General features: G+C 41.4%; 1 protein-coding gene across 2 annotated transcripts in view; it reads left to right on the top strand.

The window, feature by feature from the left end:
- Nucleotides 1–12,804: 12,804 nt before the first annotated feature.
- Nucleotides 12,805–22,707, top strand: part of STAG2 (stromal antigen 2) — a 155,607-nt gene continuing 145,704 nt past the window's right edge. The window contains exons 1-2 of one of the 2 annotated variants that reach the window (XM_006885059.1): nt 12,805–12,929; nt 13,309–13,380. The gene's annotated coding sequence lies outside the window, so the exon portion shown is untranslated. Of the gene's footprint in view, nt 12,930–13,228; nt 13,381–22,707 lie in introns of those variants that run through there. The other variant, XM_006885058.1, reaches the window with a different exon arrangement.

Raw genomic sequence — 22,707 nt, 5'->3', positions numbered from 1 at the left:
AGCTTTCTGATGCATAGCAAGTAACTGCAAAGACCATGGCCTGTATAAGATGCACCTTAGTCTCCAGACTGACATCGTTGCTCTTCAGTACATTGGAGAGGTCTCTGACAGCAGGCTTTCCCAGTGTAATTCATCCTTTAATTTCCTGGCTGCTGGAACCAAGAGAGTTGAATGTGGATCCAAGCAAACTGAAGTTGTTAACAATCTCAATCTTTTCATTGTCTATCATGATGTTTATTTTATATGGAGCCCATAACCATCCAGTCAATTTTTACTTCTATAGGACAGAGTAGAACTGCCTCATATGGTTTTGAAGGCTGCAATTTTTCCGGGAACAAATGACCTTACTTTTCTCTCTCAGAGTAACTGGTGTTTGGATTACTAGCCCAACACTTAACCCATGGACAACCATGGGTTTGGGTGAGAGAAGACTTGCCGATGGAGGCAGATTATTTCCATCTGGGGACAGCAGGTAAGGCTTTATGGAGAGATTCTCATTTCAAGAGGTAAAAATGGAGAAAACTTGAATGCGGGAGATCTTGGGAGAGAAAATAAATAAAACACCAACTCAAACTATGTTGTCAAGTTGTAACTGGCCCATAGCTGACCCTCTAGCAGGTTTTCATAGGCTGTAAATCGCTCATCTTTCTCCCTCAGAGAGACTGATGGATTCTCACCACCAAAGAGGTGCCACTTTTGAGTCCCTGTGCTATGTTACCCAATCAAAGAGAAAATAGTGTGAACAAATATACAGAAAAGAGCTTTGGTGGCATAGTGCATAACATACCCAGTTGCTAACCCAAAACTTGCCTGATTCAGGCCACAGTCTTTTTAATCACTTGCTATGCATCAGAGAAGTAGACAATGAATAAAGATGACAGAAGAAGGATTGATGCCCTTTGAACTATGGGGTTGGAGAAGAGTACTGAATATCCCTTGGATGGCCAAAGGAACAAACAGTTATGTCTTGGAGAAAGTGCAGCCAGCGTGCTCCCTAGGGCAAAGGGAATGAAACTTCATCTCACATACTTTGGGCATTTGCCAGGAGAGGTTATTCCTTGGTGAGGGACATCACACTTGGGAAGGTGGAGAGGTGGCAAAAGAGTAGAAGACCCTCAAGCCAGGTGGATTGACACAGTGACTGTCACAATGGGCTTGAGTGTGTCAGAAATGATGAGGATGGTACAGGACAGGACAGAGTTCAGATGTGTTGCTCATAAGGTTGCTATGACTCGACTCAATGGTACCTTGACAACAACAACAACAACTAAAAAGTCAGCCTCTCTATAAGACAACGAGAGGGCAAATTTTCTCCAGTCTCAAGTCTTATAGAGGGTTGCTGTGTGTTGGAAATGACTCAATGGCTGTGGGTTTGGTTTTCAGTAAACATACAGAATTAGGAAAGAACCTCAAAAATGTCACATAACTTAGTTTGCTTAGAATGTATGGTATATGAGCTATCTGATTAGTTTAATTATGAGTAGTTGATTACTTTATCATTCATTTAGAAAGTTTTGTGTGTTCTTTTTTTTTTTTATAGTACCTATCTTGGAGTACCTCAAAAGGAGCCCTGGTGATGTAACGGATTAAATGTTGGGCTCCTAACAAAAAGTGTGTAACTTAATGGGTTGCTAGCCTGAAAGGATAGGACAAGGCTTAGGTCTGTTGCTCACTGGGCTGCTAGGCGTTGCACTCAACTCAATGGCACCTAACAACAACATGCTGAAAGGCTGACAGTTCAAATTCACCAGTGTCTCAGTGGGGAGAAGATGGGTGGTCTCCTTCCTTAAAGATTTACAGCCTTGGAAAAATGATGGAAGGCTTCCTATGAGGTGTATTGCCCCCACAGCAGTGGGTATTTTGGCTTCAAAGGAGCCCCAGCAACATAGTGAATGAAATGTTGAACTGAATGCTGGCGTTCAAACTCACCAGCTCCTTAATGGAAGTAAGATGAGACAATCTGCTTCTGTGAAGGTTTACAATCCTTTAACTCTGTTCTATGTATTCTGTGCGCTATGAGCCCTGCTTGGTAGCTCAGTAGTAGGGAATAGCACTACTAATCCAAAAGCACGTGGTTCCAAATCACCAGCTGCTCCCTAGGAGAAAGATGGGCAACCTTCTCCTGTGGGATTTCCTGCCTCTGAAAACCCGCTGGAGGGTCAGCTATGTGAGTCGGTTACAACTTGACAGCAAACAACAACAACAACGGGTTCCTAGTCTGAATGATGTTGTGCTGCTAATAATAAGGCTACAAGGCTCCAGAGGTTCGAATCTACTAGGAGTTCCAAGGGAGGGACATGGGCAATCTCTTCCTGTTAAGATTCACAGCTTCAAAAAAAAGAAAAAAAAAAAGAAAGATTCACAGCTTCAGGAACCCTCATTATATGGCAGTGAATAAGCTATCAGTCATTTGTCTGTCTATCTATCTATCTATCTAATCTATCTATTCATGATAAGCTTTTTAAATGTTTTGTTGTTGTTGTTATCCCGTTTCAAAGGAGCCCTGGTGGCCCAGTGGTGAATGCATTCAGCTAACCTAAAGGTCAATGGTTCAAATTCACCATTCACTCAGAGGGAGAATGCTTCTGTAGAGAATTACAGCCTTGGAAACTATGGGCAGATCTGCTCTTTCCTACAGGGTTACCATGAGTTGGAATCGATGGCGTGGCAGCGGAATTTTGATTTTGGATCCTGTTTCAGGCTCTTTACCAAATACAGTTTTTTGTTGTTGTTTACCTTCGAGTCGGAACTGACCCTAGCAGACCCTCCAGGCAAATATAGGGTTTTTTTTGTTGTTGTTGTTTAACCGTTGAGTCTGAACCTACCCATAGCAGACCCTCCGGTGGGTTTAATCTCAAGGGAGGAGATCGCCCCTCCTTCTCCCGTGGCCTCGGAACCGCATGCCTTTGGGATTGCAGTGCAGCTTCTTGCCACTAGGCCACCAGAGCTCCCTCGTATCAAATGCTAGTGATACAATAGGAATTAGACCTTGCCCCAGAAGAATTCGGTTATGAGTAATGAGGTTGGGATAAGACCTTGGAAAGCCATCTTAATGAGTCTGCACTTCGTTCTTAGGCTCTCACAAGTTACTCAAAGAGCAGACTTTGGGTGCGCAGCCTGAGTGTGAACTGGGAGTTTGTCTGAAATGCAGAATGCCTGTCTTGACTCAGATTCACTGGATTCTAACTACCAGGTGATTTTTATGCTTGCTCAAGGCCGGAAAGGGATTGTTGTAAGCCAAGCTGAGCTGATAACTGAATTTTAAGTGAATGACTTAAAATAAGGGAAGTGTAAGCAAGCAAACATGAGCGAGTCACGGTTAAGTGCTTGGTTGCCGACTGAAAGGTGCAGAGTAAAGGCTCCAATCCCAACCCCCTGCTGTTGAGTCAGTGCTGAGACAGAGTTGACTCAATGGTTTCCAAGTCTGAAAAAAGGGCAGATTTTGACATCTCTCTCTTCTAGCACCATGAACCTTTCAATTAGCAATCTGACACTTTAACCGCTAAGTCACTACGTTTCTCCTTGAAGATGCCAGCCTGGTAAACTGGACAGGGTAGTTGTGCTCTGTCCTATCGGGTGACTGGAGGCGCCATGGTGGCTCAGTGTGTGACATATAGGGGTGCTAACTGAAAGGTCGGCATTTGGAATTTGACAGCTGCTTGTTTTTCTGGAAGACATCCAATGAGATGATTTGACACTGACTTGACTGCAGCAATGGGCTCAAGTGGGTCAACGATGATGAGGATGGCTCAAAACAGGACAGGATTCAGATTTGTTCTTCCTAGGGTCACTATGAGTTGTACTTGCCTCGAGGGCACCTAATAACAGTACAACAGTAAACTATTACCGTACTTTAGATGAAGGGTGGAAAGGGTTGCAGTATGAGACACTACATATTCTGTATGCTACAGGCTTTGGTGGCTTAATGGTAAGGTGTTGTGTTGTGTTGCCAACCCAAAGATAGGCAATTTGAACCCCCCAACAGAAGCTGAACAATTTCCCATGCAGTTTACAGTCTCTGAAAACCCACTGGAGGGTCAGCGATGAGTCGGTTCTGACTCGATGGCACACAACGTCAACAACATAGCTTCAAAGCTCTGGTGGTGTGGTGCCCGGCATGTCTGGCAGCTAACCAAAACATCAGTAGTTAGAATTCACCAGTCTGAGAAAGACAGGCAATCTCTCCCCTTTGTATGTACAGCCCAGGAAATGACCTGCTAGAGGCTCTTCATGGCTTGGAATGGACTCAGTGAAGCAGTGGGCTTGCTGTTTGGTTTTTGTTGCTTCAGTTTCACGAAATAATACAGGATATATTGCATGCTATCTAAATTTATGTGTGTTTAAAACAAGTTCCACCTCATACTGGAAATATTGCGTATTATTCAAATTTGCTTTTTTTAAAAAAATCAGCAAATTCAATAATGTTGTGTTTAATATGTCTTAGAAAGTGTCTGCTATTGGCTTTTTGTTGGTGGTGTTGGATACCATCAAATCGGAACTGACTCATAGCTAACCAGTCCTCCAGCGGGTTTTCTGAGGCTGTAAATCACATGGGAGGAGATTGCTCATGCCTCTCCCGCAAAGCAGCTGACAGATTTGAACCACATGCTTTTGAGTTGGCAGCACCAATTCTTGTGGCCTCTGTTGATGCCACAGATTCAGGGTCTACTCCTAACTATTGCTCTATCAGGCCCTGCATTATGCAAATTCATACACTAAATATCTCTGGAAATTAACTCATTATATCCAACTTCATAAAAAAGCTGATTTGTTAGGTAGAAATGAAATTGATAGTTTACAGCAGAGTCCTTAGCTTTTCATTAGCCTGATCTTTTTTCCTTTTATTACTAGTGGTATGTCTTTTTTTATCACAAACCTTTTCTTTTGAAATAGGACTCACAAGAAGTTGCAGAAATTGTAGAGTTCCTGTGTACACTTTGTGCAGCTTTGCACAATGCTAATACCTTACATAACCATAGTTACATCAAGCTCAGGAAGTCAAGGCCAGACCTTATTCACATTTCATCATGTTCTTATATACATGCATTTGTATGTGTGTGTATAGCTTTACGAAATCTTATTACATGAGTAGTTTCGAGTAGTTGTCACCACAATCAGGCTCATCACAAAAGAAAATTTCCCATGTTACTTTTCATTAGACACTCCTCTTCCCGAGCTCTAATTCTGGGCACACACGGATCTGTCCTCCATCACTATATGAGAGTATTACATAAATGGAATTGTACATTGTACAATCCTATGAGATTGGCTTTTTCTTTTTCTCCACTTAGCCAAATGCCCTTGAGATACATCCAAGCTCTTGGGTGTATCAATAGTTTGATATTTTTTATTGCTGAATAGCATGCTGTTGTATGAATGTACTACTGTGTATTTAACCATCTACCAGTTGATGGGCATTTGAAGTGTTTCCTGTTTGGGGCCATTAGAAATCAAGCTGCTAAGAACATTCATGTACAGGTTTTTTTGTGAACATAATTTTTCATATTTCAGGAGTGAGATTGCTGAGTCATATGGTAAGTCTATGTTTAACGTTATAAGAAATTGCCAAGCTGTTTTCCAGAGTGACTGTAACCAGCATAAGATTTAAAAAACAAAAACAAAAATAAAATAAACCCTAAAATCCCCCACATAAGTAATGCAGGCTCATTGGGGGAGAAAAATTTTTAAATAGAGTAGTAATGTACAAAATGAAAGCTTAAATGATGAGCCCTGGAGCCTTGCTTTGCCTGTATTCTGGGAAGAGACTGCTTCCTGTACATTCTTCCAGAATGGTTTGAGCTTTGGTTGCTTAATGTGTTAAGTGTTGCACCATTAAGCAAAAGGTCAGTAGCTCAAATCTACCAGCTGCTCCCCAGGAGACAGCTGGGTAGTCAGTCTCTTCTTCCAAAGATTTCTCAAAAACTCTTTGACATTGAATCTGAACTGAGTTCTAATTGGTCATCCAGCAGGTTTTCAGAGGGTCTAAATTGCATGTAAGGAGAATGCCCATCTTTCTCCTGGGGAGTTGCTGATGGATTCGAACTGTTAGGGAGGCTTTGGGTTAGGGTTAGCAGTGCAACTCCCTAAGGAGTATGACACCAGAGCTCCTCGTAAAGACTGACAAACTCAGAAACTTGTTGGAGGGTCGCTGTAAGTTAAAACTAGCTTTAAAAACAAACAAACAAACAAACAAACAAAAAACTAGCTTGACAGGGCAAGTAAGTTTATCTGTCTGTCTATTTCTCTATCTCACTGTCATTCAATTAAGTCCAACTTATTTCCACCTTCCATTGGTTTTCCAAGGCTGGTAAATCTTTAGGGAATAAGGCTGCAGATGTGGTTTTCAAGGCTGTAAATCATTACGGAAGCGCACTGACACACCTTTCTCACGTTGAACAGCTGGTAGATTTCAACACCTGACGTCCATTGGCAACCGGGCCATTAATCATGGGACCCCATTTATATGAATGTATTATAATTCATTTAGCCAGTCCCATAAAAGTGGCTAGGAGTCCTGGTGGCTTAAGTGCTTGGCTGCTAACCCACCAAAGGTTGATTATTCAAACCCATCAACTGCTCCATAGTTGTAAAAATGTGGCAATCTGTTCACCCAGTGTCATGGAGTCGATTCTGACTCTTGGTGTTTCTCTATTAGGCTTTTGAGGTCGTAAAGGCAATGAGAAGGTATTACCCATCTTTTCTTCTTCAGAGCAAGTGGATTCATACTGCCAAAGCTGCACAGCTTTTGGGTTAGCAATGGGCTACACCACCAGAATTCCCTTCTTAAAGAAGACACCCCCCTCAAACCAAACCAACTGCCATCCAGTGGATGTTCCACTAGTGAGTTCGAACCATCGACGGTTCTGTTAGCATCCTTATACGTTACACACTATGCCACATAAACTTCAGAAACCTCACAGAGCAGTTCTCCTCTATCATACAGGTTTGCTCAGCATCAAAATTTGACTCAAGGCAGTGGCTTTGACTTGGGTTTTGGCTCAATGATATTAATTCCTCCTGTTGACAATTTCTATGACAAATTTATAATGTTTTCTTTTTTAAGGTATGCCTTTGTGTAACTTGTCTAAGCATATCAGGCCGAGAGATTCCTACAATTGCAATTGCTAGGTAAAATGTTATGTCCATTTTCTTACACAGATTTTGACAATGTCTCCAGTTTTCTTTTTAAAAATAGTTTGCATCCCTATCAATGGTGTACTTGACTTGTGGTTCATTGTAATTATACCAATACTGAATATTAAAAAAAGCCTAAGTTTCTGTCCACGTAGTAAGGAAAAAGAGTGACACTTTATTTGCCTTACTTAGTGGTAAATGAAGTAGAACTCTTTTTTTACATAATTGTTAGCCATCTGTATTTCTTTTCCAATACACTATTTATTCCTTTTGTCCAGTTTTTGAAAAAACAACAAAACCTCCCTGGATATTTTATTTTAAAGATTTATGAGTTATTTTTATATTATAGACATTAGCCTTTTCAGTCACATAACAAATACTTTTTGTTTATAGTTTCTCTTTTGGCTTCATTAATTTCATTTTTTAGTAAATTATAATGAAAGTTTACAGAGACTTTGCATTTCCATTCATTCATTGTTGCACACTTTCCTCCCTGCCCACCTCTCTTCAGTTCACTTTTCTCTTTGAAAAGTAAAAAAAAAAAAAAAAATTCATTCATTGCTATACAAGGCCCCCCTCCCCCAGTCCACTCCACTATGCAGCTTTCATTCTGGACTCTTGTCATGACAATAATATATTTCTCCTAAATAGTTCTCTCCCTCATCTATTTTAATCACTATACATTATCCCCTCTTAGTTTCCCCCCAACCCTGATGTCAGTCCCGCATTACAACAGTGGCACTATTAAGTATTTGTCCTTTTGTGACTGAGATATTTCACTCAGCATCATGTCCTCTATGGTCACCCATTTTGTATACTATTTCACGAGTTCTTTGTTTCTCACTGCAGCATAGTATTCCATTGTGTGAATATACCAGAGCTTCTTTATCCATTCTTTTGTTGATGGGCACTTGGGTTGTTTCCAACTCTTTGCTACTGTGAACAAAACCACAATAAACATAGGTGTGCATATATCTGCTTAGGTGGCAATGATGGTTTCTTTGGGGTATATTCCCAGTAGTGGAATTGCTGGGTCAAATGGTATTTCTATTTGCAACTTTTTGAGGAAGAACCATACTGCCTTCCATAGTGGTTGCACCATTTTACACTCCCATCAACAGTGCATAAGGGTTCCAGTCTATTCACAACCTCGCCAACATTTGTTGTTTGCTGTTCTGTTAAATTTTGTTATTCTGACTGGGGTGAGATAATACCTCATAGTTCTTTTGATTTGCATCTTTCTTAGAGCTAGGGATTTTGAACATTTCTTCATGTGTTTGTTCAGTATCTGAATGTCTTTTTTGGTCAAATGTCTGTTCATATCCTATGCCCATTTTTCAATTGGGTTGTTGACCTTTATGTTGTTGTGGTAACATTAATGGAATTTTTAAGGTAGAAACATTTTAATGTTTGTGGACAGAAGTTTACTATTCTTTTTTTAAAAAAAATTATTAATTTCAATGAACGTCTACAGAGATTTTGGAATTCCATTCATTCATTGTTGCACTTTTCTCCCCACCCACCCCACCCCCACCCCCAGTTAGAAATTTACTATTCTTTAGGCTTCTGAGCTGTAGGTCATGTTTAGAAAGGTAGTTAATTAAACCTGGTGGACTTAGATCCAAGTCATAGCTGGCTCTCCATTGGGTTTCTGAGGTTGTAAATTGCACTAGAGGAAACGGGCTATTTTCTCCAGCAGGTGGATTCATCCAGCCAGAAAGATGTGACCTTAGGTTTAGCAGCACAACTCCCTATTCACTACACTACTAGAGCTACCTAGGTATATATGTATGCTTTCAGAGGATGAGAATATCCGAGATAGCTATTTTATAGTGGAAAGAGGGCTCTATTTACATGAATCTGGGGGTAAAGAGGCAGAGCCCAGTCATAGGAATTGTGCTGCTAAGCCAAAAGCCAGGGCTTTCTGGGAGACAGATGGGCAGTCTCCACCCTCGCAATTTATAGCTTTGAAAACTAAGTAGAGGGTTAGTTATGAGTGGTTCGGAGTCAATGACTTTGTGAGTAAAGAGAATTGTGGACTGTTTTATTCGGGATATAGTAAACCAAGTAGGTTATTTCTGTGCTGTACCATGGGAGATTCAAATTTTCAGTGACTAGAAAATTTATGCAGTAAACAGAGTTTTACCCTATACACAACAGCAAGTGTTACTATTCATGTAAAATTCTGCAGTGTTTTTTTTTAAAAAAATTAAATTAATTTTAATGAAAGTTTACCGAGACTTAGTGTTTCCAGTCGTTCACTGTTGCACTTTTCTCCCTCCCCACCCCTCTCCCCCCACAATTAATTCTCCTTGAGAAAATTCTGCAGTGTTTATCAGGCACCAAAAGCTTCTGTCATGGCAATATTATCTCATGAAGAACATGACAAATTACTAAGTTGAAGGCTTTTCTGTGTCAGCTACATATTTTATTAAATGACATTTTCTTGCTTTGTCCTCAGATTATAAGGTTGAATTTCCTTAACGATCATTCAATACCCTATGAAAGGAATGCTACCAGGAACATAGTAGCACCTGAATTATTCTACACGTCCTAAACGTTTTTTGAATGAGAAAAAAAGGGGATATATTATACTGTTTTAGAAGATATTGTCCATATAGAATAGATATATTGCAAAATTTACTTCTGATGGTATGTTGTTGCTAGGTGGCCTTGAGCATAATGACCCTAAGAACAGCAGACGGGGACTCTGCCCTGATGGTATACCAGTTGTATTTCTTCCATAATAAAAGTAGGCATATATTACAAAAGAACGTTTTGAGTCTTTGCAACCTATAAATTTATTTCAAGCAAGTCTCACTTGCTAGAACCAACTGATAAACTTTTAAAACAGATGAGAAACTGTTAGCACTATATTATAAATGTGATGTGTGGAGTTGAAAAGCAGTTTTCAGCTAATTCTAAAACAGAAAGTAATTTAGTATCAATTGATATGAAATTGGCACAATTGAAGTGAATTAATGTAAAATGATTTGGTACAGTGCCCTATTTTTCTATTAGTTCAAGAGGAATTTTGCATTAACTTATATAACTCTGTAAAATTTCCACTACTACCTATTTAATGTTCTAGCTTCATCATCCTGTATCTTGAATCTATTAAAAACTGTATAACATTCTCCCAAACAGGGTCTATAAAAGAAATGGAAATTTGTTTTGGATAATGTTCTACTCCCCAAAGTGGTGGAGGTAAGTAAATATGTCTCAAACTTTTATTCCATATTGCTGATCTGTAGGTGTTTGTTTAACTTTTATTGTTCACTTGACTATATACTATAACTCTTTTTTTTTTAAGTTACAAGAAAAAAAAAAGGCATAACAATAAGCGCCGAGCGAGGATGGGAGAAACTAAAGACACGGATGTGGAAGGAATGTAATATAGGAACTGAAACGAATCATATTGCATTAAGAATGCTTTGTAAGTAACAACGGGTGAACTCTCCACGTTGAACCGGGGCTTGCATGATTTCTCGTGGTGAAAAATTGCTTTGTTATTGGGATGTCTGATTTCTTCGAACAAAAAAAAAAATATTTTGAACATGAAAAAAAGAGTTGAATCAGAGAGCAGTAGTGATAACAATAAAAAGACCAGTAACGAAAAGCTCCGAACGGCATCCTCCTGTTCTACATCGAGGGACTTCCATAATGGTAATGGAGACACTGTAATAGGTCAGTCCATTCTGTCCTAGGAAAAGCGGCGCTACGGAGGGGTTAGGCCCTCCCCGAGTTTTTCCTCCCCGGTGGGGAGAGCTCTAGGTGGTGAAATGTTCAGTCGCCAGGATCGGAAAACAAAAGGGGGGGGGGGGGAAGGAAAAAAAGGGTGATAAAGACTTGAGTTAAAAGGGGTCCTAGGGGCGGAAGCGGTCCTTTGGCACTTCAAACATCTTGGGGGGATGGGAGGGGAGAAAGGAAGCAGGAATCTGAATTCCTAACAAAGTCACCAGGCCGCCCCCGCCCGCGCGTCCCCGCAAGCGGGGGAGAGGCGGGGAAGACCGCGGGGTCCCCTTCCCCGACTCCGGGGGCCAAAATGTCGATTTCCCTCCTCTGCGCTCCTCTCCGTCCCTTTCCCCGCAGAGGACTAGCCTAGTAGCCCAGTTCCCAAGTCTCTTAGACCCCTTAAGGTAGGAACCACGTTTTCTTGGGGACTCGAATAGTGGGTTGCAAAGAAAACAACAGAAACATCCCCCCCCCGGTGGAGAATAAACTCCCTTTCTTTCTGTAAACCACCACCAAAATAAAACCCAAACAACCACCAGCACCCCTTCCCCTCCGCTTACAGCAGCCCTCAGTGACTTAGGATCAGGTGCCAGAGTTGGGCCAGTTGGGCTCTTTTTGGTGGAAAGGGATAGGAGTTGGGGTGAACTGAGGGTGCGAATGCCGGCCGAAGGCCCCTCGCTGGGCGTGTCGGAGGAGGGGACAACGAAGGGTGAAGCCCGCCTGGGCTGCCACCTCCGGGGCCGCGAGAGGGGCGGAGGAGCCTAGGGCATGAGTTGGCCAGCGAGCCCACCCCCTGGATTCCCACGGCTAGGGGTTCCGCCGGACATTCCTCCGCCTACCCCGAGCCCCCCAGTAAAGAATGGGGAACCGTGGCCCGCGCTGTGGCGCGCTGGAAACGGAGCCAAACGAATGAGTAAGTCAGGCGCGGGCACGGCACCTTGTTTACCCCACTCGGCGGCGCGCCCCTGCGGGCGCCCCGTTTAGAGGCGGCGTCGGAGACGCTGAACCCGGGAGTCAGCCGGCTGCGATTGGCTGGCGGTTGGGAGTGGGACGCCGGCGAAGGATGCGTTGCAGTGTCAACCCGCTGCCGCTAGATGACGCTCCCTCCCAACGGGAGCCGGGCGCGGGCTCGTGGCCGACAGATGGCGCCTGCGCGTTCCATTCGCCTCCAAGTCGCCGAAGAGCGAACACCCCAAACAATCCCGAAGCGCCACCAAAAAAAAATAAAAAAAAAAAAAAAACTTGAAGCGCCACCAAAAAAAAAAAAAAAAAACCCCCGCCGGATCCGACCGCCACTTTCAAAACCCCCCACCGCTCTAGAACCGCGGGAGCTTCCGTCCCTGAGTAGAATTCAAGGGTGTAAAGAAGAGCAAAGGGAAAAAAAAATCTTGTACCAGCCCAGGGGTGAAGGAGCCCCCGGCCTGAGAAAGAAGGAAGGAGGAGTGGGGGAGGCGAACAGTCTCGTTGCTGCCTCTGTGTACGCTGAGGGGGGAGGTAAGTTATAAAATGGCGGAGGCGAAGCTTCTAGAAGTTTGGAGGGGCATCCGGAGGGCGCGGGGCCCACCGTGAGGTGTCTGTTGTTGAAATAGGGCAAGTGAGAGGTGTCGGGAGGGCAAGAGGCTGGATACACCGTTGCCATGTCGTTTCCCCCCTTCTTCCTTTGCTCCTGTCGGGGCTACTGGTTGGCTAAGTGGAGCGGGGACGATCTTGCTCGCCCCCGCATAACCCCCAGCCCTCCTTTCTGCCTTGTCGCCCCCTCCAAGTCGTTACCCCAACACTACCAAGGAACTTCCAGCCCCTCTCCTCCCTACCTCCTACTCCTAGAGTGGTTTTTCTACCGCAGGACTCTTTTCTACTACCCTCGCTGAAGATTTTCTCTTCCTTCCCGCGTCCAACTCTCCCTCGGGGCCTCTACGGCGGACCCCCCCCTCCCCAATGGGTGGCCCAAAATGGAGAACGCGGAGCAGCGCAAGATGGAGGCGCCGCTTCCCTGTCTAGCGTTCCATTTCGGCTCCTTTTCTCCGGAAGGCTCTTAAGCCCGAGGGGAGCCCCAACTGGAGGTGGGGTGGGGTGCGAGCTGGAGCCAGGGGAGGCGAGCCGGGGAGGCCGCGGTCGGGGTGTGTGTGTGTGTGTGTGGGGGAGAGCGCGGTATCGTGGTGAGGGGGGAAGGAAGACAGCAAAATGGTGGTGCTGGGAACCTCGGGGGGAGGGGAGAGAGCGGAGGCTCGGTTGTGTATATTTGGGCCTCGGACCGAGGGAGGCGAGGGAAAATCTACTCTGATCACACCCCTCCCTCCCGCGTGCCCCCTCCCTCCCGCTGCCTTCCCCTCCTTCCTTCCCTCCCTCCTCCTCGCCCTCCCTCTCTTCCTCCCTTCCTAGAGAGGGAACAACATTCATGTGACGGGCCCCTTGGCTTCTCCCCCGCCCCATCATCTCCAGCGCGTGGTGGAGGAATTGCTTGGGAAAAGCGATTGGCATCGATCTCGCCATCCCTTCCGAGGCCCGACTTCGGTCAGTTTCTCTTGGGGCACCAAATCGGCTCCCGCCGTGGGGGTCCTTCCCGCGTGGGCCCCCCGCGTGCGGACCTCGCCCCCCACGGGGCCCTGCCTGCCTGGCAATGGGAGGAGGAGGGGGGGAAGGGCGGGAGTGGAAGGCTGTTTGTTGGGGGGTTTTGGCGCCACTTTTGTTTTAGTTTTAGTGCTGCTTTTCGTTCCCACCCCCACCCGCACTTGTCTCTTTCTCAAGGCACGAACTGAGCTTGATCCTTGCCCCAGGTAGGCAGCATCTGCTTTTTCCCTCCACACTTTTCTTCTTGCTTGGGCTTGGGCTTGACTACTACTACTACTTCTTTTTCTTTTTTATTCTTCCCCCCCCCTTTTTTCTTTGACTTCAATCAGCCGCACGGTGATCGGTGGCCAGCGGATTTGGGGACTGAAAGGGTCGCATGGGCCGTGGGAGAGAGAAGGTGTGGGAAACAGCATCAAGTAGTTCCGCAAAACTTTGAGCCCCGTTCCCATTTTCTTGTGGCCTACATTCGGAGACGTATTGTTGATTTCTGCCTTGTTTGTTTTTTTTTTTCGTTTTGTTTTGTTTTGTTTGTATTTCGGCCGCGAGAACGCCTTGTTTTGCCTGTAGTTTTTTTTTTTTTTTTAAATAAACCGCTGTACTTTAGACGTTTTAGTTTCCCTTCTACCCCTTGGTGTATATGTCATCTCGCCCCCCCCCACACCGCTTTTGATTCCTAAACTGTAATGTATAATGGTTTGGTTCCCCCCCCCCTTGGTGAATGTGTGTCTATGCGCTGCAGTGTTGAGCTTTCATTTTAATATTGCATTTAGGAGTTTCATACAAAATTGTGAGACTTTCTTCTCTGTGGCCTAGAAATGTTTTTATGTTGTTGACTACCACCTCCCCCCTTCCCTTCTTGCTCTTAGATGTAGTTTTTAAATTGAGGGTCATGGTTAACTTCGCTGAACGGCTGCTCTTTACAGTTTCCATGCTTTATGTAATATCTCTTTAGAGACTTTTGATCCGTAGGGTCGGGTTTAAGTAAAGAAAAGCCTGTGCCGATTTGCAATGGTTCCTTAAAATGCGCGGGCCGCCTCTCCCCCCACCGCCGTGAAGCCCCGTCTCCCCTTCACACTCGAGTGTAAATTCCTTACCCCTTTTCTCCCACGGACCGCCGTATTCCACGGCAGCCACACCCTGTATTTGTCTCTGTGGTTTGGACTCATTATCAGCTTAATTTAGTGACTCTTAAACCACCATGATGGGACTTGCTTCAGCACGAAGCTTCTTTTCCTGTTTAGTCCTAATAGTTGGTGTCGAAAGAGGAATAATCGAGGTTTCTCGCCGAAACCCGGTGCGGTGCAACCTCTGTCTTTTTCCCCCCTTCTGTTGTCTTTTTTCCTACTCCGGGCTGTTGGCGGTGTCAGCACCGCTGCTGGGGGCGGGGGTGGAGGGGAGAGAGAGTCGGGTTACCGAAGTGCGTCATTCCTGGCTCTAACAGGGCCTGCTCGGGAGCTGCTGGTGTTTGTTACTGTCCTCGCAGCACTTTGCTGCCAACCTTCTCTGTCTGCGTATTGGTTACGAGCAAAAGCAGGAGGCGGTCTCCTAATGCTATCTGGAGCCTGGCGCGTTGCGTTTAAGGGTATATGCGAACTTATTTATTTTTTTTTAATTAAAAACAAAACCACCCCCAAAACCCAACAAAACCCACTCACAAACGGCCACGGAAAGTGGATACGTTTCCGTTTAATGACATATAATTCAGGTAGTTTAGACTTGCTTTTATATATTTGCCAGTCAAGAGTGGGGTTAATTTTGAACATTTTAAACCACTTACCTTAAAATGCTTCCTTTTCTTTCTACGGTGATATCAATCTATAATTAGGAATCAGAAGGACCAGTTAAGACATAAGTGTTCAGCGGTTTTTCGAGTGGTTGAATTGTAATTTTATGACACATTATGTAAAATAGTCTGGCTTTTTCATTTTGAACTAAGGTGCTACATGAATACAACCTAATTGCAGATGTTTGAATTCATTTTCAATCGAATAAGCCTGTTTACTCTTAGATATAATTTGAAACTTGTCCTTTGGGTTTTGAGGACTAAATTAAGATTCTAAAAGAGGATGCTTTGTTTTAAATGATCTCTTAAATTTATCACTCAAAGAGCAGCTGAGTAGTTTACATATAGTTCGATTCTTAACTTCTTGACTTGCCAATATTTGCCACTTTTTGCTGTGTTCAGGTTTTTCTCCATGAGTTTACTGAGCACCTTGTCTTCTTAATTCTTTTTTTTTAAAAGATAATAATAATGGGAGGAGGGAGTAGGTGGGAGAGAATAAAACAAAAGAGAGTTTGAATGGTTAGGTGATGGTAGCTGGGTAAGTACTAGTACAGGCACTCTCCTGTACTATTCTGATTTTGTTTGTACTTAAAATTTTCCATAATTCCAGAGAAAAAAAGGGAGAGAAAAATTTCCATGTAATCTTGCATTCTTGGGCTGTTTGTATTTACCTATGAAAATTAACTTACATGAGTGCAATAGTAGAGTGTAGAAATACAAAATTCCTTCCATACAGAGGGGGAAAAATAGCTGAATTTAATCAATATATAGAAGCAACTAAATATTTATGTTTTTGTTATGTTTGTAGCTTTGTCTGGATATGCTCACCTTTAAGTTCCTTTTAAAAAATCATTAAAAATGGAAACAATTCCATTTGCAAATTTTGTAAATTCTACTGGGTGTCTAATTTCGTCAAGTTGAAGTTAGTATGAAAGGGATTTACTATTAATAGGTGGGGCTTTGACAGTTGGAATAAGTGACAGTGGAAGGGATTGGGGTGCTTGTAGGGAGCATTCCTGGGAGGGAGATAGAGGTAGGAGCTGAATTTAGTTTCAGTATTTGGTGTTTAATGAATGGGTAGCAAAGAGGATTGGAAAAGAAATGTACTTATTAGCCATTCCTTCCCACTGTGAAATAACTAGTATTTTAAGGTAGCAAAGACTGGCAGGAGGGGAGGTGGATTCTTCCCTTTTTTTTAAAAATTGATGTGAAAATGAGTGTTTACATTTAAAATTATTTAAATTACTCATCTAGTTTAACAAGACCTAGTGCTATAACTACTTTAAAGTTCATGTTTTAAAATATTTTAGTGTTTACTAAGAATATTCTTATTGATAGTAACTGTCCACTGCAGTCATACTGCATTTATAAACTGAGCTTATTTTTCTTACATTTTGCACTTTTGTGTTTGTGTTAACTCGTGTTCCCCCCCCACGGTGTGTGTTTTGGTTTTTTTTTTTTTTCACTCTAAGTCAGACTTCTAAAGGGAATCCAAAATAATGGACATTTAATAAATTTTTATGTTTTGTGCAGTATTTATCAATTATAGCTACATTCCATTTCAATCTAGGCATAGACATTTCAGATTTGTTAGCCTGTTGGTATATTTTATATTCAACCATTTTAGATTTAGAAAAACTTAACTATTTCAGATTTTTAATAGTATGCAAATATAAGTAGGTGGCGCAAACTATGGCATCACATTTTTCTGTGTCAAGGCATGGCTAAACTACCAAATGATAATTACAGTTTACTAACTTTGAAGCCTTGTGGTTTGTTAGGATTTCTGAAAGCTCACTCAAATGAAATTTGAATGAAATTCCACAGTCTTCATTCTGCTCAACCTTGTTAATTTAGCCATTTACATAGGGCCTGAGGACCTGTGAATTCAAATAGGTAGTAGGGTGGGGGTGGGGGGAGCAGGCTCAGGCCCCATCCTTTGAGAATATAGGGTTAGCTGTGGAGAAAAATAATGATTGAACAGTTGAGTAATGCTTAATATTCTGCATGTTTAACTGATACTACCCACAGTTTTGTGTGGGAAGGGAGTAAACAGTGCATAGCATATTCTTTTTGCTTTTAGCTTCTTTGTAATAGATGGAGGACTTTTGTTTTAGAGGGCACAAGTTAACATTTTAGCGTAAAATTTACATTTCATTTGCATTAAATGGTTACTGATGTCCATTACAGCTCAGCTGGAATGCATCTTAGTTGTGAGTTTTGTCTCACATATTTTAACAAAATCTACATTTGTATTAGTACTTTGACATCATTGTTAGATTATTCACACACTTGAGCTCAACAATTTGCTCTGTGGTAGAGCGTTATATAGGTCTACTGTTTAAGGAGTTACACTGACAACCCAGAGAGGAACCACTAGCTGTTTAGCAGGAGAAAGATAGGTAATCTTCTACTGTGCTGTTTTACAGCCTTTGAAGATCCTGCTGTAGGGTCATCTGAGTCAATTCTGACTCCAGGGCAGTGAGTTGTTATCCTGGGAATTGCAGAGGAGCACACTTTATGGAAGGAATAGCCCCTGTTAATTGTGGACATTGATAAGGAAACTAATCTTGTTCTTTGAAGATAGAGATTCTTGAAGATAACAGGTTATTGGTGAAGTTCATTTTGGGTTTGGTGGGGGTTTTTTGTGATTTTCTATAGTTGGCAAATATTTAAGACTTTTAAATTTGTGGTTCAGTATTGTTCTGTGTAATAATTCTTTGGCTGTCAGGAAGTATGATGATTGCATGTTGTTTGGAAAAGATGTGAGAAAATGAAATTGTCAGTTTGATTTTAAAAAAACTTTCTCTTGTGTTACTTGTTTCACATTTCATTTAGCCAAAATTGATTCTTCTTCAATGTATGTGGTGATGTTTAATTTTTGTGTATGTGCATTAATATTGATTCTTTTTAGCAATTGACGTAGACATCAGGAACTGTATTTTGTATTTATCCTTTTTACATATTGTTAGTCAGATCATGTGCTTGATTGAAATTGTTTTAACTGTCCTTTATCACAAAATAAGAGTATGAAAACGATTTGACTTTATTACAACTTTTAAAGCTTTTATTGCAAACACGGATTTGGTAAGACAAATAGGGAGATTTATGTAGAACTCAAAGTAATCTGATATACAACTTGGAGGTAAAATTCCCTTATAAAAATAAATCGTTTTAAATTCTATTTAACATGACATTTTTATTAAAATGTAAGCCCTCTAAAAAGATTTTAGCGTACATAGTGTTTGTTGATTTTTAAAATTTTTTATTCTATATTCATATACATTGTTTCACACTTAACATTGTTTCACACTTAATCTAGTTCTTTTTGAATGCTTAGCTATCATCAGAAACTCTTAGTTGTCTTTGGAGTTTCATTTGAATGTCAATAGCTATGCCATGTGTTTTAACATGTTTAATCACTTTAACCACCTTTAAAGATAAGTGGTTATTACTTTACATATGAGAACATGGAGGCCCTCAGAGAGTCAAAGGACTTGCCCTAAGTCACATGCTAGTAAAGGACAGCCTGGATTCACACCTAGATTAGCCTACCCTCAAAAAACTTTGCCTTTTTATGTTAAGCTCTGTCATTTAGCTTATCTGGTTGGTTAGGTCTTGACTTAACTGTCCTAGAAAGCACAAACAATTACAAAAGCAAATTGTTTTTTTTTGGGGGGTTTTCCCCCCATAAATTCCAGTTGCCATCTTACTGATTCCTACTCATGATGACTTGATTTGTGTCACAGAGGAGCAGTGCTCCTTTGGATTTTGATGCCCCTTCCTTTTGTGTTACTGAGGGATTCCCTTTCTCATGTTTGTTGCTAAATGAGTCAATTCCTACTCATTGTAGAACTGCTCCATAGGTTTTTCTTGGTTGCAGTCTTTGTGGGAGCAGATTGACTTTAAATAGTTGACTTTTCAGTTTGCTGCCAAACTCTGGGAGGGTTCTATCTTCTTCTATTTTCTGGAATAATTTATGTAGAATTGGTAACAGTTCTTCTTTAAATGTTTTGTAAAATTCACTTGTAAAACCATCTGGTCCAGGGCTTTTCCTGGTTGGAAGTTGTTGTATTGCCTTTTCAATTTCTTCTTTTGTAATGGGTCTGTTCACATGTTCAGTTTGCTGCCAAACTGAACCATTGTGTTACTGGGGCTGCCAACAACAACAACAACCCTGTGTCATTGCGTTGAGTCCAACTCTATTGAACATGTGGGACAAAATCGAGTTGCTTCATAGAGCTTCCAAGTCTGTAATGTATGGAATCAGGCTGTCTCATCTTTCTTTTGAACTACTTACTTTTAGTTTGACAGTTGAGGGTCTTAACATTATTTATTCTCTATCTAAAGTGAAGGTTAAATATGCTGAAAATAGTTGCCTAATCAGTTGGTTAATTGAGTAGAGTTAGGTTTGACATAAAATTGAGGTGACTTAGTGAATTTGTTGCTCTACTGGTTCTGTAAGGGGAATTTTTGTTGTTTAATTGTACAATAAAAACCTAATTGCTAATACCTCTTCTACTTTCTATCCTAGTTCATCTTTTCACTTTAATCAGTTTTCTTATTTTTGTCTGATGGTAATATCACTGCTTTTGATTATTAGGTTTATTAGTGCTCAGTATTTTGGACTCCGTTTTCTTTCTTTTCCTCATTTTCTCTGCTTTTCATAGGTTGTAACTAGATTTCTCCTTACCTAATGGGATGCTGGGTGTTTTCCAGGTGATAATCAGGGTTGTACCCGGAATATTTATTCATTGCTGAGTTTATCATCTGTAGTTTTTGTGTTCATATTCCAAGAGTACCAAGAACTAATGCTCTAGTACAGAATCATGCCCTAAGGCATCTGCATGTAGAATGATACTAGTTATATACCATCCTTAGGAGAATAGAACTTCTTTACTGTGTTCTGCGGTTAATACAAAAAAAAATCACAGTTGAAAAAAAACAGAATAATCAAATCCAGGGCTGTCAGGTTGATCCTAATCATGGTAACCCTTCTTTGGACTTCTGAAGCTATGAATCTTAAGAGCATACTGCTACTGCATCATGATTCTCTTTTGGAGTGGTGGTAGATTTAAACCATCAACCTTTTAGTTAGCAGCCTATAATATAATCCCCTGTATTTTGACTGTTAGATAATGAAAGGATATGGTTTTAACTTTTCAGTCATTTTCCCCTCCATAGGACCAGTATAACCTCTATTATCACTATATATATGAAAGAAGCCTAGCTTCTTACCACTAGACCACCAGAGCTTCCTTATATAGAAAAAAATATGAATGCAATTGATAAGACTGCCATCTCCGTGGGATAAATTTGTTAATGTTGATTTCAAGCAGTTAGTGCTTTTTTTTTTTTAAATGTGGGAAGTTAAATGCCTAATTTAATTTGTAAAAAGAAATACTGTGGGAGCACTGTTGATTATATAATTCAAAGCCTTTTATAACAAATCGTTCACAGGGACTAACATTGACCATAACTAAATCAGTTTGGCGATCTACCTCTAAAAGCCAGCTAATAAAAACCCCATATATCTGTAACCAATTGTGGATGGTGCAAGACGAAAGCTGCCTTTCTTTCTCATGTGCCAAGGGGTAGCCATGAGTTGAAAACTGAAAACCACCACAACCATTCGGTTTCTTACTATATGTCTGATATTTACATATGCTTTATGTCTTTTAGCTCATAAAGCTGAATCCTCCTAGTTTTCTGAGGTAATGACCATATACCATATAGTCTTTTGCTTTTGAGAGTGTTGAATACTGGGATACAGGGCAAAAACTAGAACTGAGTCAAAGAAACGAGGATGAATGATAACCCTAATTACTGTCCCCTTTTCTTAGAGGGCTCTGGGGGCCTAGTTTATAGGGAGGTGCAATGCTAACCCAAAGGAGACACCTCTGGCAGTTTGAATCCACTAGCAACTCTTCTGCAGGAAAAAGGTAGTCTCCTGGGCAATTGACAGCCTCTAAAAACCTGTCAGAGGGTCAGCTATGGGTTGGTTCCAACTCCAGGGTAATGACTTTGACTTGACTTTTCTCAGAGAAAACTGAGTTGAAGGAAGTAAAATACTTGCCTAGGGTCACACAACAGAAACACCAGCACAAGGGTCAAGTATGACTCCTTCCAGCTTGACAGCAATGAGAGTAGAATTTTTAGTTGACTCTGTATATGACTTTTTTTTTTTTACATAACTTTGAGTTTATGTCTTAATGTTGAAAAACAACTTTTCTGAGGTCCTCTTGAATGAAAAAAAAGAGAGAGAAAGTCCAAGGGAACGAACCTCTTTAAATGTTTTTGTCTGAGTTGTACTTTTCTTTACATATTGCTTGGACACCTTTTATCATTTACTTAGGAGGCCATGTGAATTGTATGGTTTTTCCTAACAGTTCTCCTGTCTAAAGTGTATTTCAGGAAATGGCTGCAAGAAGTGTTAAATAGTAAATAAAAGAGGAGGTCAAGTTTAAAGATCTATATGAAATCAAACCAATGCTGTAATAGTTTGAGAATTTTATAGTGATTGATTTGTCATTTCATAAAATTAACCATCATCTTTCTATTTGGTATTCTGACTTGTAGTTTATATTCTTGGCCAGTTTGTGTTTGTGATGGTTGGTTTTTTTTGAATGCTTAATTTTTTGTCATTGTGGTACTCTCCCCTACTCCCAAGAAATGATTATGAAGGGAAATGCAAACAGTTGAGTAAATGATTGATTTTGACATGTTTGGTCAGTGAAGGGGAGGAAGACCACCAAGGAGATGGATTGACATGGTGACTTCATCAGTGGGCTCTAGTGTGGCAGAGATGATGAGGAAGGCACAGGATAGGGCAGGGTTCAGGTCAGCTATTCATAGGGTCGCTATGAGTCATACTTGGTGGCACCTAACAATTAGGTCTAAGAACTAAGATTTTTTTTTTTTCATTTTTCTTTCACACATGAGTGATAGAGAGTGGTTCTTAAATAGACTCTGATGCATGCCTGGCTATTTAATATTTCACTGAGTTATTTGTGTGGAGTATTTTTTACCAAGCTAACCTGGTGGCTCCTTGGAGGCAAGGATTCTGAGGCTCCGTCTAACATACTTTGGCCATGTTGTGAGGAGAAGACCGGTCCTTAGAGAGGGACATCTTGCTTGGGAGGGTGGAGATACAGCACAGGAGAGGAAGGCCCTCTATAAGGTGGATTGATTCAGTGACTGGGATAATTGGGATGGGAGTGTCAGAGACAGTGCGTTTGGCACAGGACAGAGCAGAGTTTAGGGCTGTTGTACATAGGGTTGCTATGAGTTGCAAGCGACTCAATGGCACATAACAACAACAAAAAGTTCACTTTTGGAAGTTTTATTGGTGTCACTATCTTAGAAAAGTAAAATAGAGAAGTTATTAAGCAGAAGCATATGATTTTTTTAAAATTGCAATTTCAATGTTTTCACCTGCACAATTCAGTAATATTAGACTCACCATGTTGTGTAACCATCACTGTTTT

Source organism: Elephantulus edwardii, unplaced genomic scaffold (genome assembly GCF_000299155.1).
Source record: "Elephantulus edwardii isolate Elephantulus edwardi_28Jun2011 unplaced genomic scaffold, EleEdw1.0 scaffold00040, whole genome shotgun sequence".
Lineage (NCBI taxonomy): Eukaryota > Metazoa > Chordata > Mammalia > Macroscelidea > Macroscelididae > Elephantulus > Elephantulus edwardii.
This window is presented reverse-complemented; position numbering and strand designations above follow the sequence as displayed.